Source organism: Bubalus bubalis, chromosome 18 (assembly GCF_019923935.1).
Source record: "Bubalus bubalis isolate 160015118507 breed Murrah chromosome 18, NDDB_SH_1, whole genome shotgun sequence".
Classification (NCBI taxonomy): domain Eukaryota; kingdom Metazoa; phylum Chordata; class Mammalia; order Artiodactyla; family Bovidae; genus Bubalus; species Bubalus bubalis.
The window spans coordinates 42,140,054-42,154,318 of NC_059174.1; the positions used below are offsets into that span (position 1 = coordinate 42,140,054).

The 14,265-nt window shown below is 48.9% G+C and overlaps 1 long non-coding RNA gene across 1 annotated transcript in view; it reads right to left on the bottom strand.

Annotated features, from left to right (window-relative positions):
• Positions 1-298: 298 nt before the first annotated feature.
• LOC123330351 overlaps positions 299-14,265 on the bottom strand; it is a 29,422-nt gene continuing 15,455 nt past the window's right edge. Inside the window, exons 2-3 of the long non-coding RNA XR_006546207.1 lie at positions 13,348-13,473; positions 299-545 (exon numbers count right to left, since the gene is read on the bottom strand). This is a non-coding gene — a long non-coding RNA (uncharacterized LOC123330351). The remainder of the gene's footprint in view (positions 546-13,347; positions 13,474-14,265) is intronic.

A 14,265-nucleotide genomic window follows, 5' to 3' on the forward strand; every position in this document is an offset into this window, starting at 1 on the left:
CCCTCGCCATAGGCTGATGGGCACCCATCATGAATGAGGGCAGTTTGATAACTGTCCTTCCAATACAAGTGAAGGGCTGATCAGTTCAGTTCAGTCACTCGGTTCTGTCCGACTCTTTGTGACCCCACGGACTGCAACATGCCAGGCCTCCCTGTCCATCACCAACTCCCGGAGTTTACCCAAATTCATGTCCATCAAGTCGGTGATGCCATCCAACCATCTCATCCTCTGCCATCCCCTTCTCCTCCTGCCTTCAGTCTTGCCCAGCATCAGGGTCTTTTCCAATGAGTCAGTTGTTCACACCCAGTGGCCAAAGTATTGGAGCTTCAGCTTCAGCATCAGTCCTTCCAATGAATCTTCAGGACTGATTTCCTTTAGGATGGACTGGTTGGATCTCCTTGCAGTCCATGGGCTTATAGTTATAGCCAGAATGTGTTTTTTATCATTTGATTTCATGGCATTTGCCACCAAAATTAGGAGCAGGAGATGGGGGCCACTTGAGAAGAAAGATCTCCTTGTCTCTTGTCTCTCCAGGGAGGAAAGAGCTGTGGGCAGTAGAGAACAGGTTAGAGCTGGCAGAGGGGGTGGGGGTCCCGAATGGTCCCTGCATTCTACCCAGAGGATACTGGGCCAGTGGGTGGGAGTGGGCAAAGGAAAAGGCTGCCCCTGGAACCGAATGGAGGCAGGTGGGACCAGGGGGATGTAAGGTTCTCAGACTTCAGAGGGGGCTGAGTGTGCTGCCTCCCAGTTCCCATGAGGCCCAGGCAGTCAAAGCAGGCTGTGTGCTCAGGAGGCTGTGGCAGAATAAATCCCCCTGGTGAACCCATGGGCCACCTCTCTATGGACTGGAACTGACCTTGTCCAAAGAGGGGGCATTGGGGTGGGGAGGGGTCACACAGGAAAAGTCCCAGGAAGACTTAGCCTCAGGAAGACACCAGGTAAATGGGAGTGGCTCTCATGGAAGCACCATACCACATGGGCCTGAATATTCATTGGAAGGACGGATGCTGAAGCTGAAGCTCCAATATTTTGTCCACCTGATGCAAAGAGCTGACTCATTTGAAAAGACCCTGATTCTGGAAAAGACTGAAAGTAGGAGCAGAAGGGGATGACAGAGGATGAGATGGTTGGATGGCATCACCGACTCAATGGACATGAGTTTGAGCAAGCTCCAGGAGATAGTGAAGGACAGGGAAGCCTGGCGTGCTGCAGTCCATGGGTTGGCCAAGAATCAGACACGACTTAGTGACTAAACAACAAGGATAATAACTCACGGAAGCACCACACCACGTGGGCCCTCTGCAGGATGTCTCCCAGCTGAGAGATGGCCCAGGCCAGCCATCACTCAAACAGAAACCCTACTCTGCAGAAACCCCACCACCTGCACGTGGGTCGGGGCCTGTCCGCGGAGACGGAGGCCTCCGTGTGGCATTCACCTACAAGAAGCTACCTCCATTAACAGCTCCTGTTCAAGGTCTAATGAATTTTTATTGCCCATGGTGAGAAAGATGTACTTCACCATTGGCTGTTCCAGGGACAGCTCTGGTTTCTGCAGCTCCACTGGGCAGTCCTCAAAGATACTATGCGCACAGCCCGGGATGCTGCTGGTACCCACAGCCCTCTCCCTTGGTGGTCAGCCTGAGCCATCGCTTATGCAGCGGCTCACTCAAAGCTAAATATAACTGACACAGATGTCTAACTGCTCCCTCAGGTCCCTAGCCTAGGGCTCCTCCAAAGCAAGCTGATACGGGAAGCCTAGCTCTGGCCTTGTCTCCCAGGCCAGAGACTCATTTCTGAACAAGGTTTCTGCTTGCATAGTGTGCTTCAGGTACTGTGGGGCACACAAGGGAACATAACCTGGCCCAGGGCTCAGAAACAAGTCAGCAAAACCATGGCACTGCTGCACAGGAGGTGCCCTCGGGTGGCATTCACTGCTGTTCACGTTGTGGCTTCTCCTGCAGTGCCCTGTCCACAAAACCCAGTGAGTCCTTGGATCTGATGGGTGAGTCCAGCTGGACTCATCCCAGCCTGGCTGAAGGTGGGGGATCCCCAGGTCACCCCACTCTGCCCTCTGTCCTGGTCCCTTCTCACCACCATCACCCCATGCTCCTTCTCTCTCTACATTGCTTATTGCTGCTATTCAGTCACTCAGTTGTGTCAGACTCTTTGCAGCCCCATGGACTGCAGCATGCCAGGCTCCCCTGTCCTTTACTATCTCCAAGAGTTTGCACAAACTCATGTCCATTGAGTCGGTGATGCCATCCAACCATCTCATCCTCTGTCATCCCCTTCTCCTGCCTTCAATGTTTCCCAGTATCAAGGTCTTTTCCAATGAGCCGACTCTTCGCATCAGGTGGCCAAAGTACTGGAGTTTCAACTTCAGCATCAGTCCTTCCAATGAATATTCAGGACTGATTTCCTTTAGGACTGACTGGTTTTATCTCCTTGCTGTCTGTGCAAGGAACTCTCAAGAGCCTTCTCCAGCACCACAGTTTGAAAACATCAATTCTGTGGCGCTCAGTCTTCTTTATGGTCCAACTCCCACATCCATACATGACTACTGGAAAAACCATAGCTTTAACTAAATGTACCTTTGTCAGCAAAGTGATGTCTCTGCTTTTTAATATGCTGTCTAGGTTTGTCAGGGAGCCTTGAAAAGTTTACACAGTGAGAAGCTGATACGCAGAGCAGCAGAGCTCTAGGCTACACAAGAACACGGGAAACTCCTGCTCACCAGTCTTTGCGTAGTTGCCCCTCCCCTAAAAGGAACTCAAACATTGGCCATAGAAAGAACATTCCGGAGTCATGATTATCCAAGTCTCACTTGACCAGAGGGAGGGGAAGTAGGAGGGACCCTCCTCGGAACTCTGTGTTTGAAAGAGAGAAACTCTCGGGCCAGCGAGAGGCTGGGCTCAAGAAGTTGGGAGTTTCCCTGAGGAGGCGAAAGATGAAGCGTTTGTGTTTTGTTTGAATTGATAATGATGTCAGTTTCAGTTATGGGCTCATTACAACAAACCTGGGACGTATTAACGGCTCTTTAATTGAATTTGGAAATAAGAAGGAGAGTTTTCAACGGTCTTGTAAAAAGCGGATGCACGGCCCCCACAGCGACTGCCCGTGCACGCTGAACAGAGCTGGAACGCAGCGCCCCCCAACGGCGGTCCCTCTCAACACCCTCAGGTCCCCAGGTTACACTGTGAGGCCGTCTATGTCCTTCTTGAGCTCATGGCGGGGCTCTGAGGACAAAGTTAAAACCAAAAGGCATTCCCAGAGAGTGAAAGCAGGCCCCATGAGATGCCATGTTCTACTTTCTATTTCAAACCAACAACGGAAGAGGAGTTGCTGACTATCCAGTCCCAAGCTGAGAGCCCTCCTGTGAGCCCCACAAGGTCCATGGCAGCCCTCACCCGGATGATGCATGCCCGATCCCCATCCGCCTTCCCCACCAGAAAGTGTGGGGGTGTCCCTGGAGGCGGGAGGGGGGGGAGGGGGGGGGGAGGGGGGGGAGGGGGGGGGAGGGCGGGGCGTGGGGTGCGTCCCTGGCCACATCCTCTTGGAATCCTAGGTGTCTGCTCCAGGCCCTGACACACAAAATCTGAACAATCGTTTGTAAAGTGCACAAGTGAAGGCATGACTCTGCACCTGTGGGCTTTTCCTTTTTCCCCCTCACCCTCTGCCTCCCCGCTTGACTTGCTTCCTATCAACCCCTATGCAGCCTTTTCCAGAAAACCCGTGTTAATTATCTAGAATGTTTGCTTCTTGATTTACTTCAAGCCAACATATTGATGTGCTGTATGCATGCTCAGTCACTTCAGTCATGTCCGATTCTGTGCGACCCCATGGACTGTAGCCCTCCAGGCTCTTCTGTCCATAGGATTCTCCAGGCAAGAATACTAAAGTGGGTTGCCATGCCTTCCTCCAGGGGATCTTCCCGACCCAGGGATCTACATACAAACACACATCCTTACACATATAAATACACACATGCATGCATCATGTACATACAAATGTCATATTGGGGGGAAAGGGAGATAGTTGACAGATTTAGCAAATGAAATTACAAAACATCCAGTTAAATTTTAATTTCAAATAAACAACAAACACTTTTTCAACTATTTTTAAATAATTTCTTAGTAGCCTGGTATTCAAATGTATTAAGCATTCTGTATTTTATCTGGCACCCTTGGGAGGAAGGCAGTTTTCTTCTTTTGTAAATCTGATCATAGGATTCACACACTCTTCTCTCTTAGTTCCATGGATAGCTCTCCCATTCAACAGGTATTTGCCTAGTGACTACTTTTTAATGGATTCATAACGTTCCACAGCGTGGCTCTTTCTCAATTGCCAGCAATTATTTCTACATTTGGTTACTGTGTCACTGTAGCATTGCTCAGCAAATCCCCATCCTCAACCAAAGGAAGGCAACATGATTAGCTGTGTCTTGGCTCCCTAAATTAGCTGCCCTGGCAAAGTCAGACCCCAGAGCCCACAGCAAGAGAGTCCATTGCTCAGAACAGTCATGAGACCCTACAACTACATCAGAGGCTGTGGCTGTGAAGGAAGGACAAAGGAATTTTGATTTACCCCTATCCAACAAGGACCAGAACAATGGAGACACTGAAATGCCTGCCTCTGACTTGAAGCTCGAAATACTCGCAAATGCAGAAATCCAGACTTGGCTCCTTTGGCAAAACCCACGCCAACCTAATTATTGTGTGTGGCCCCTCCCACCCCTCCTTCATCACTGGTATCTTTAACTTCAACCTCGTTGCTGAAAACACAAAATAAAAAATACGTAGCAGCTCGGCTGACATTACAGCAACAGCGTAAGCCTCATTTTACCAACCATTTAACTCCCTCTAAGGACCCCGCTCAGAGACACAGGCACGTTGATGGGAGCTGTACAAAGGTCAGTGATTTGGAGGCTCTTTCCGACAATTTGCCAGGATTTTGGCATTTGTAAGCATCCATAGGACAGCTCTCTAGCAAGCTGACCTTGACAGCGAATGGGATAAATAAACCTTCAATTTACCCCCTCCAGCTCTCCGCAAGCCGGGCAGGTCCCCACGGAGCCTTCACCTGTCCATATCGTTCAACTGCCTGCAACTTTCAACTGACGAACATCCACAGCTCCGCAGCCCAGTGACAAACACCATCTAACAGATAAGGCTTCTGAAAAGTCAAAGCCAATACTGCTTCCATTGAAAATTTAATGCTGGCTCCATCTTTACCCATCATTCTTCTGACTGTTGCACGTGTCCCAAGAGGCCCTTGAAGCTAAAGCAGTGCTCCATAACAGGTAATGACGTGGCATTTAATGATACTGTCCAAAGTGATCCCGGTCTTTGGGAAGTAATGTGCACTCATGTACCAGATAAGCACCGCCAGACGTACTGAGCTGCCGTATCTTTCACGGCCCTGTCACCAGATACGATGCGACACATCCCCGGCCATCGTACCTGCCGCTCTTCCGACCCCGCGCATTTTCAGAGCACAGCTCCAAAGCGTCCAGGGAATTCAGGCAAAAGGTAGGATGGTAACATACCCGTAATTAAGTATTCACAGCCTCTTTAATACTTCAGTGCTCTTGGATTCGCTACTAAAATCTGTGAATTATACCTCATTGAAAAATGTCCTTAATCGACTCTGACATGTTTTATTGGAGGCAGAAAAAATGTTTCAGTATGATAGATAAGGTTAAAGATGTTACTACTCTGATCATTTACTCTAGTGCCTGGCAAAAAAACTCCAAAGCCAAAAACCATTTACATCATTCATCGGATGCAAGAGGGGAAGAAGGGGGGAAAAAAAGCCTTATCTGACAGCCCATTTTAGCTGATGGGAGAAAGTGCAGATTTTCAATTTTCTGACAAAGTTATGTTGTTTATGTAGATAAGGGGGAAACAACTGTAACATCGCTGCAGCATGCCATGAGGCCTGGAAAGGGGGCTTCCGCAGCAAACTATCCCCCGGGCATGTGGAGCGCTGAATAACCTGCAAAACCATACCTTCACGCATCTGACCAGATCATGCAGGGCTCGTTTTCCTCCTCAGAAGCAGCTGAGGGTTTTCAAACTGCCCCAGAGCCCCGCTGGGATGTGACAAGTCTACAAGCACAAGAAGTCCTTTCCTCCCCAGATGCTCTAGGAAGCTGCAGAGGGGACCAGAAACTTACCAACAGAGAGGCCTTTTAGAAGCTGACTTTTTCCACAAACATTGAGTTTTGCAGTTTTCTCTGCACATTGACTGGTACCAGTGACCCCAGAGGTGGGAATCTAAGCTCCCGACCTCTACATACCCTTCTGAGGGATGACAAGTGACAGTGAAGTCGCTCAGTCGTGTCCCGACTCTTTGCGACCCCATGGACTGTAGCCTACCAGGCTCCTCCCTCCATGGGATTCTCCAGGCAAGAGTACTGGAGTGGGTTGCCATTTCCTTCTCCAGGGGATCTTCCCGACCCAGGGATCAAACCTGGGTCTCCTGCATTCCAGGCAGACGCTTAAACCTCTGAGCCACCAGGGGATGGGTCCCATGCAATTAAACCTGGGTACACATTGGGACATCACCTGCAAATCCTGTTAACCCTTCCCCAATGTTCACTCCAATGCCACCTCCTTCCAGACCTCATAGACATGCTCCCCTAAGCAGACTCGCCTTTCTCCCTTTACAACAGCCAAGATCTCGGGCACAGCACAGAGGCAACGGATTTGGGTCCTAACTTGCCAGCTGGAGACAAATCTCCTGTCAAGGGCTAGGCAACGACGTGATCTCAGGCCAGCGACTGCCTCTCCCTGTGCTTCATCTGTAAGGGGAGAGGATGGCAGGAGCCGAAGTGAGGATCTTCCAAGCACCGTAGCTAATACCCTGGTTACAGAGGCTGGCAGTGGTTGCTGTGGGAGGAATTTGGACTCCAGCTCTCACCAGGGAGAGTAGACTCAACCTAGCAGACTGACTGCTCAGAAACACATCCGGTGACATTTTCCAAAAGTAAGTCGCTCTTAGGGTTTCCCTGGTGACTCAGCGGTAAAGAATCCATCTACAATGCAGGAGCCCTAGGAGATGTGGGGATGGATCCTTGGGTGTGGAAGATCCCCTGGAGGAAGGCATGGCAACCCATTCCAGTATTCTTGCCTGGGAAATACCATGGACAGAGGAGCCTGGCGGGCCGCAGTCTATAGGGTTGCAAAGAGTCAGACACAACAGAAGAGATTTAGAACACACACAAGTCTCTCTTAGGCCAGTCCTAGACAGGATTGTTTTCCAAATAGACTCCAACCCTGTGGGACTGAAGTTCATTATAAACCCAGCAGATAACTTATCTGCTCAACCCATATCTGAGGAAAAGCATCTCAACACCATGGTCCCAGATCAGGGTCCCCTGGGTCAGAGAGAGTTCAGGAACTTCACAAGAAAACTGGTTACAAATCAATTAATGGGATTAAACAGTAAGCAAGAGTGAGAGGAAAACACAATAACACAAACGTTGCCTCTTTCCAAATTCCTGGTTCTGGGCAGCCAACAAACACCCTTCCTCTTTGAGCCACGTGGTCAGAGCTCACGTGGCCGGGTAGGACTTGCAGACGTGCTGGTTTTGATATGTATACGTGTCACTTCAGCGCCTCCCCTGACACCTCCCATGCGCAAGCCCAGAAGGCCGCATTCCCAGTGACCTTATCCCAATCCTACCTCCCAGAGTTGGAGGTGCTGCTTAGTAGCAATAGCATTTATAAACTAGCAACGGTAAAAATTAGGAAATTCAAACAACAAGGTCTTACTTGGAATAAGGCACAAGAAACTATATTCAATATCCTGTGACAAACCATAATGGAAAAGCATATATATATGTGTGTGTGTGTGTGTGTGTAACTGAATCACTTTGTTGTGCAGCAGAAAGAACACATTGCAAATCAGTTATACTTCAATACAATTTTTGAGTGAAAAAAATTAGGAAATTCCACATTGTCTTTCAAGGGAAAAAAATCAGGATTTTTCTAGGCCTACCTCCTGTTTCTATCAAAAGCGGGAAGACATTCTGCACCTACGGCCAGCACTCACCGAGACAAAATCACCATGAACACAAGACACTGTCACAGACCAGAGGAAGTGAAAGCAACGTGATGACTAAATTCAATGTAGAATCCAGGACTGGATCTACAGTCCAGAAAAAAGGTGGGGGGGTGGTATTTATGGGGAAATTGGTGAAATCCAAACAAAATCTTAAGTTCAGCAATAGTAATAGACCAAAGCTGGGTGTCTTTGTTGTGACCGCTGTCTCTAAGGGATGTCAGCTACTAATGTTAAGGGGAAATTAGGTGAGGGGCGCATGGGGACATTCTGTATTACCTCCGCAACTTTTCTATAAATCAAAAATTATTCAAATTTTTTAATTTCCCTAAGAAAAAAGTCAAATGGAGAACAAAACTCTTTAAGACCACTTCTTTTTTTTTTTAATTTTGTTTAAAAAAAAAAATGGAGTATAGTTGCTCTACAATGTTGTTCATTTCTGCTGTACAATGAAGTGAATCAGCTATCAAGCCAAAAAGATATAGTAATTGTAATCATTTAAGGCAATGGCAACCCACTCCAGTACTCTTGCCTGGAAAATCCCATGGATGGAGGAGCCTGGAAGGCTGCAGTCCGTGAGGTCACTAAGAGTCGGACACGACTGAGCGACTTCACTTTCACTTTTCACTTTCATGCGTTGGAGAAGGAAATGGCAACCCACTCCAGTGTTCTTGCCTGGAGAATCCCAGGGACGGGGGAGCCTGGTGGGCTGCCGTCTGTGGGGTCACACAGAGTCGGACATGACTGAAGTGACTTAGCAGCAGCAGCAGCATGCACCAACGTAGAAGCACATAAGTATATAAAGCAAATGCTAACAGCCGGTCCAAGATCACTTCCTACATATGGTCCACCTCACTTTTCGGTTTGATGCTTGGAGCCCAGAACCTTTTGAATTCTGGACACCCCTCCCCCAATACCTCCTTCAGCGGGTGTGTATATCCTGTCTCCTGGGGCACATACGTGCCTGTCTCCTGGATAACCTGGTCCACATACAGGACTTGGGGTTCCCGTAGGAAACTGTGGGGACCCCCAAAATCTGGTTGGACCTTGAGGAGCAAGGGAAGGGGTCTCCTGGGGCAGCTCCAGGGGAGACGACACCCACCAAGCCTCCTGAGATAAGGATGAAGGACCCTAAGCAGAGCACCTGGGCACTCAGCCCAGGTAGGTGTGCCATGCAGCTTTCCCTGTGGCCAGTGTCAAGAAGGTGGGAGATGTCCTCCACAGAACACCTATCACTCTGCGTACCCCACCCCGGGGTGCTGCTGTCAGAGAACAGACCTCAGTGTACCCCAGCTTCTGTCCAGCAGAGCCGATACCTCTATCAGAGGTGCTGGAGCAAGTATCTTACCTCCCCTCTGAGGGCAGGCCCCCCCATTTATATCTCCCCAGAGCACCCACCCAGGACTGAGCACAGGCTCTCAACTCTGAGGATTTTTGCTGAATGACAAGTCCCTGCTGGACTAATCCTAGGGCCGAGGGTCAGTCAGCACCTGTGTGTGTGGTGGCGGGCTGGTGGGGGGTGCTTTGCTGAGCTCTGCAGGGAGCATGGACATGTTAGACCAGCTCTCTGACCTCCAGGAGATGACCACTCTGCCAGAGGGATCATCTCCAGGTCACAGGACAGGTTACTGGAGGCAAACATCACCTGGGGGTGACGCCCTCAGACAGAATCAGGAAGGAGCTAGAACACCAACAGGACTTGGGAGGACACTCCAGAGGAGTGGGAGGGGAGGTGGGCAAAGGGGAGGGAGACAGATCCACACCCGCAGAGCGGTGAGGGCAGGGAAAGGCCGAGGTCTGCTCGGTCGCAGAGGCAGGTCCTGAGTGACTGCAGCTTAGGACAAGCTGGGCGCCAGGGCGACGGTGGCTTCCCTGCTACCTCCTGGGGAGAAAGTACCATCACGGCAGCACACAGAGAGCCCTAGAAGCCAAGGCAATCATCTAGGAACCGCTACCTCGGGAGCATCCAGGGACCACATCCCAGGGAGAGAGGGCACCACAGAGTCACGTTACTCCTAAATTCCTTTACTGTCCTGTGACCAGCACCCCTACCATGCAGAGGGATTCTGTTTTTCAAAGTGTCGGTATTTTTAAAGGCAATCATCTCAAATAGAACTCAGTGCTTTTAATCTTGAGATTCCTTTATTTTAAATTTTTTACTATTATTTTTATTCAAATTTGTTTGGGGCCTCTGCCCCCTGACCTTGTAGCTGGCCACCTCTAGCCAGATCCCAATGTTTGGGTTTAGAGCTCAGCTCTGCCTTCACCTGTGGACACTGGGCACCCTCCGTGCCTCATTGTCCTCATCTGTGAAATGGGCATAATAAATCCAGCACCCACCTAGCAGAGTTGCCATGAGGCTTAAATGAGCTAATAAGTGTCAGCTGCTGCTCACAGACCCTGGTACCGAGAAACCAGTCCTGAGTATCAGTGATGCACCCCATGCAGGAAATGAGCCTGGGAAATAGTCCCAGAAATATGTCGTGGGCAGATGTGGCTGGACATGAGGCAGAGGAGAGCTTCCAGAGCCTTCTGTGCAAGAGTGACCTCACAGGGGCCACATTCCTGGGAAAATGGCCCCAGGGGTGAGGTTAGGTCACAGTGATCCCTGGGGCTAGCTCTTCAGGGCAGGCCCAGCCCAGGCCTTCACAGACCTGAGCCCCATCCTGGCCAGGTGCAAGCACAGTCCAGGATGAGGGGTGGGTGAAGTGGGGGGTCCATTACTCCACCCCAGCCATCCGCCACGCCTGCCCCAGCCCAGGTCCCCCCCTCCACCGCACATCTCCACACAGTCGTGCCTTTCAAAGAGCCCTGTGCTTTGGTTTGTTTCAGAAATAGGGTCATAAAATGAGTGTATCTTTCTGGTTATTAATTTTCTGCCTTTTTTTTTTTTTTTTGCTTATTTGTCTAAATGGAAGATGTTTTATTTCCTAACCAGCTGTTATATGAAGTGTGAGGAGCAATTTAAAACCCAGTTCTCTGTGTGGCTGAAACCCTATCAGTTGAGGCTGAAAAAAGGATTTTTTCCCCTTGTTGGAAAGAAAAGAGACAGAAAAAGAGAAAGAATAAAGGCAGGCAGGCAGGAAGGGGCCCTTGATTAAGTTTGGTTTATTGCTGCATTTACTCAAGTGATTCCCTTCTTGAGTCAGACTGTCAGGCTGGGCCCCCAAATGGGATTCTTGCCCCATGCTGCCAGACCCGGCTGCTAAAACAGCAACACCTTGGCTCCTAGAGTTGCTACACACCTTTTGTTGTTGTTCTTCAGTCGCTCAGTCGTGTCCAGCTCTTTACGACCCCATGGACTGCAGCATGCCAGACTTCCCTGTCCTTTACCATCTTCTAAAGTGATGCCATCCAGTCATCTCTGTCACCCCCTTCTCCTCCTGCCTTCAATCTTTCCCAGCATCAGCGTCTTTTCCAATGAGTTGGCTCTTCGCATCAGATGACCAAAGTATTGGAGCTTCAGCATCAGTCCTTCCAATGAATATTCAGGGGGTTGACTTCCTTTAGGATTGACTGGTGTGATCTCCTTGCAGTCCAAGGGACTCTCAAGAGTCTTCTCCAGTATCACAGATTGAAAGCAACAATTATTTGGCTCTAAGCCTTCTTTCTGGGCCACCTCTCACATCCGTGCATGACTACTGGAAAAACCATAGCTTTGACTAGACGGACCTCTGTCAGCAAAGTGATGTCTCTGCTTTTTAATTTGCTGTCTAGGCCATGAAATTAAAAGACACTTGCTCCTTGGAAGAAAAGCTATGACAAACCTAGACAGTGTATTAAAACCACTTACTGCTATGTAACAATTACCACAAACAAAGCAGAATAAAACTCCATCCATTTATTATCTCAGTTTCTGTGGGGCAGGGAGCATGGCTCCATTGCCTCCTCTTCTCAGGGTCTCACCAACCACTATTAAAGTGTTAGCCAGAGCCTCAGTCTTTCCTGAGGCTTAGAGTCCTCTTCCAGGCTCACTGGGTATTGCAGAACCTTGTTTCTTGCCATGGTAAGACTGAGGCTCTCAGAAAACAGGGGCCGCCACAGATCCCTGCCACGTGGCCTTCTCCACCATGCACCAGTTTGCATCTTCAAGACCAATAAGAGAGCGTCTCTGCTGTTTCAGCTCTGACTTCTAGACCCTCTTTTAAAGGGTTCACCGGATTAGGTCAGGCCCACCCAGGCGCTCTCCCTTTTGATTAACTCAAAATTAACTGATTTGGGACCTTCATTATATCTGTAGACTCCCTCCTCTTTGTTGCACACCATGTCCTAATCACAGGTCTCACTCACATTCAAGGGGAGGGAGGGATACAGGCTGTGCCCACCAGCGGGAATCACAACCACCTACCATACTGTCCTGATGGAATTCCATCCCAGCCAGGAGGGCAAGTCTGGGCAAGTGATGGCAGAGGTGGTGAGCAGGGGACAGGGTGCCATGGGAGGGCATCTTGGCTGCAGGGAGGACTTGCTGTGTGCCATGCCCACCACTGCCTGCCACCCAGGAGTACAGCTCAGCCTCTCTCTGCTCACACATGCTCCTCACACATTCTGTGTGACAACTGGCACTGGCTTATTCATCATTTCAGATTGCAACTTTCTGTTTTCTCAGACACCCACTTTAATACCCTGACATTTCTGTAGAGCCGTAACATTCTGTCAATTGTTTATATCTCCTTCTCACACTGATCGCCTTTTCTGTTGAATTCTTGGCCCTTCCCAATCCTGGTGTGTGATGCTTACCAAGAGGTTCAGAGTCGCTTCTCCTCACTGCCCACACCACTGATTTCCAGTAAACTGTGCTACATCCCCACATCAATTATCTCCCAAAGCACTCACAGCCTATGCTCCAATCTCAGTATAGACGCTGCCTGAAAAAAGGCAGCTTGCCTAAGCAGAAATTCTTTGCCTGCACATTACTAGAGGTCTGTTTCCAGATCCCACAGGTGGGTAAAACTGCCCCTGCACTTTTTACCTGACTTTCCATCTGCCCCAAGTCTGGCTCATCAGCAGGACATGTTGCCCATCCTCTGCAGCCACACTGGACCACCAGGCTGGACCACCACCATCACCTGTCCCCAGCCATCCAAGCACTAAACTATGTTCCCACATTCTCCTTTTTCTCCTTCAGTTCCTCATCCACGTCACAACAGGAATGGTCTTCTGAAAACAGGGTGTATCGCTGCTTTGGCAACATCCCTTTAGGGGCTTCTCATTGTACTAAGGATGCAATGCAGACTTCCCTCTGTGGTCCACAAGGCCAGGCAAGACTTGACAACTACTTACCTCTTGCACCCTTCTCAATCAAGCCCTCCCACATTCCAGATTCTGGCCTCAGGGGCGTTCCTTTCAGCTCTTCATGTTCTTTCTACAGCAGGGTGTGCAGGCGTGTGCTATTCTCTCCATGCCCTCCTATTCATGGATGGAAAGATAAATCTTAAAATAAATGGTGTTGGGAGAAATAGACAACTGTTTGGAAATAAGAAAAACAATGTTTAGCTCCTGTGAAGCTCCTACCTACCACGTAGGATTGGACTTAACCACCAATTTCTCAACTGGAACTCTCCCAACCACCCCAACTAAAACAAACTTCCTCTGCTGTTCTCCGTCACACCATGTTAATTGTTTGCTTCATATCACATGCCATAGCTTTCAATTATTTTTATTAATCTTCTCATTTTTCTTTTCTTGTCTCCATGCTATAATTCAAATTCTAGCAAGGCAGGGACTTGTTAGACCCTGACGTGACAGGACCATGTCATTGATCCTGCCACCATCACTTCCCTGGTCATCACGTTGCCTGGCACACAATGCAAGCTCAGAAGCCTTCTTTAGTATGGAAGAATGAATGAGAAACTAACTCTGTGAACTCATGCTAACTCTGTGGTTAAAAATGTAAGTTTGTTGTATGATTTGAAATGTAAGCAGGACAAAGGGAGGATCTTTGTCACACTTCATAGAAGAAGCCATTCTAAAAAGATACAAGAATTAAAACAATAGCATTTCCAATGAAGAGTTAATACAGGAACAGATCAATGGAATAGAATCAGAGATCAAATCAATAAGCAAACCCATCATTCAAATATTTAAACAGTCACTTTTCAAATAAGCAGGAAAAGATTATTCAAAACTTGGTCTGGGACAACTATCTAACAACAAGGAGAAAAAATAAGTGAAGTCTGAGTTCGTTACAATGAAATAACT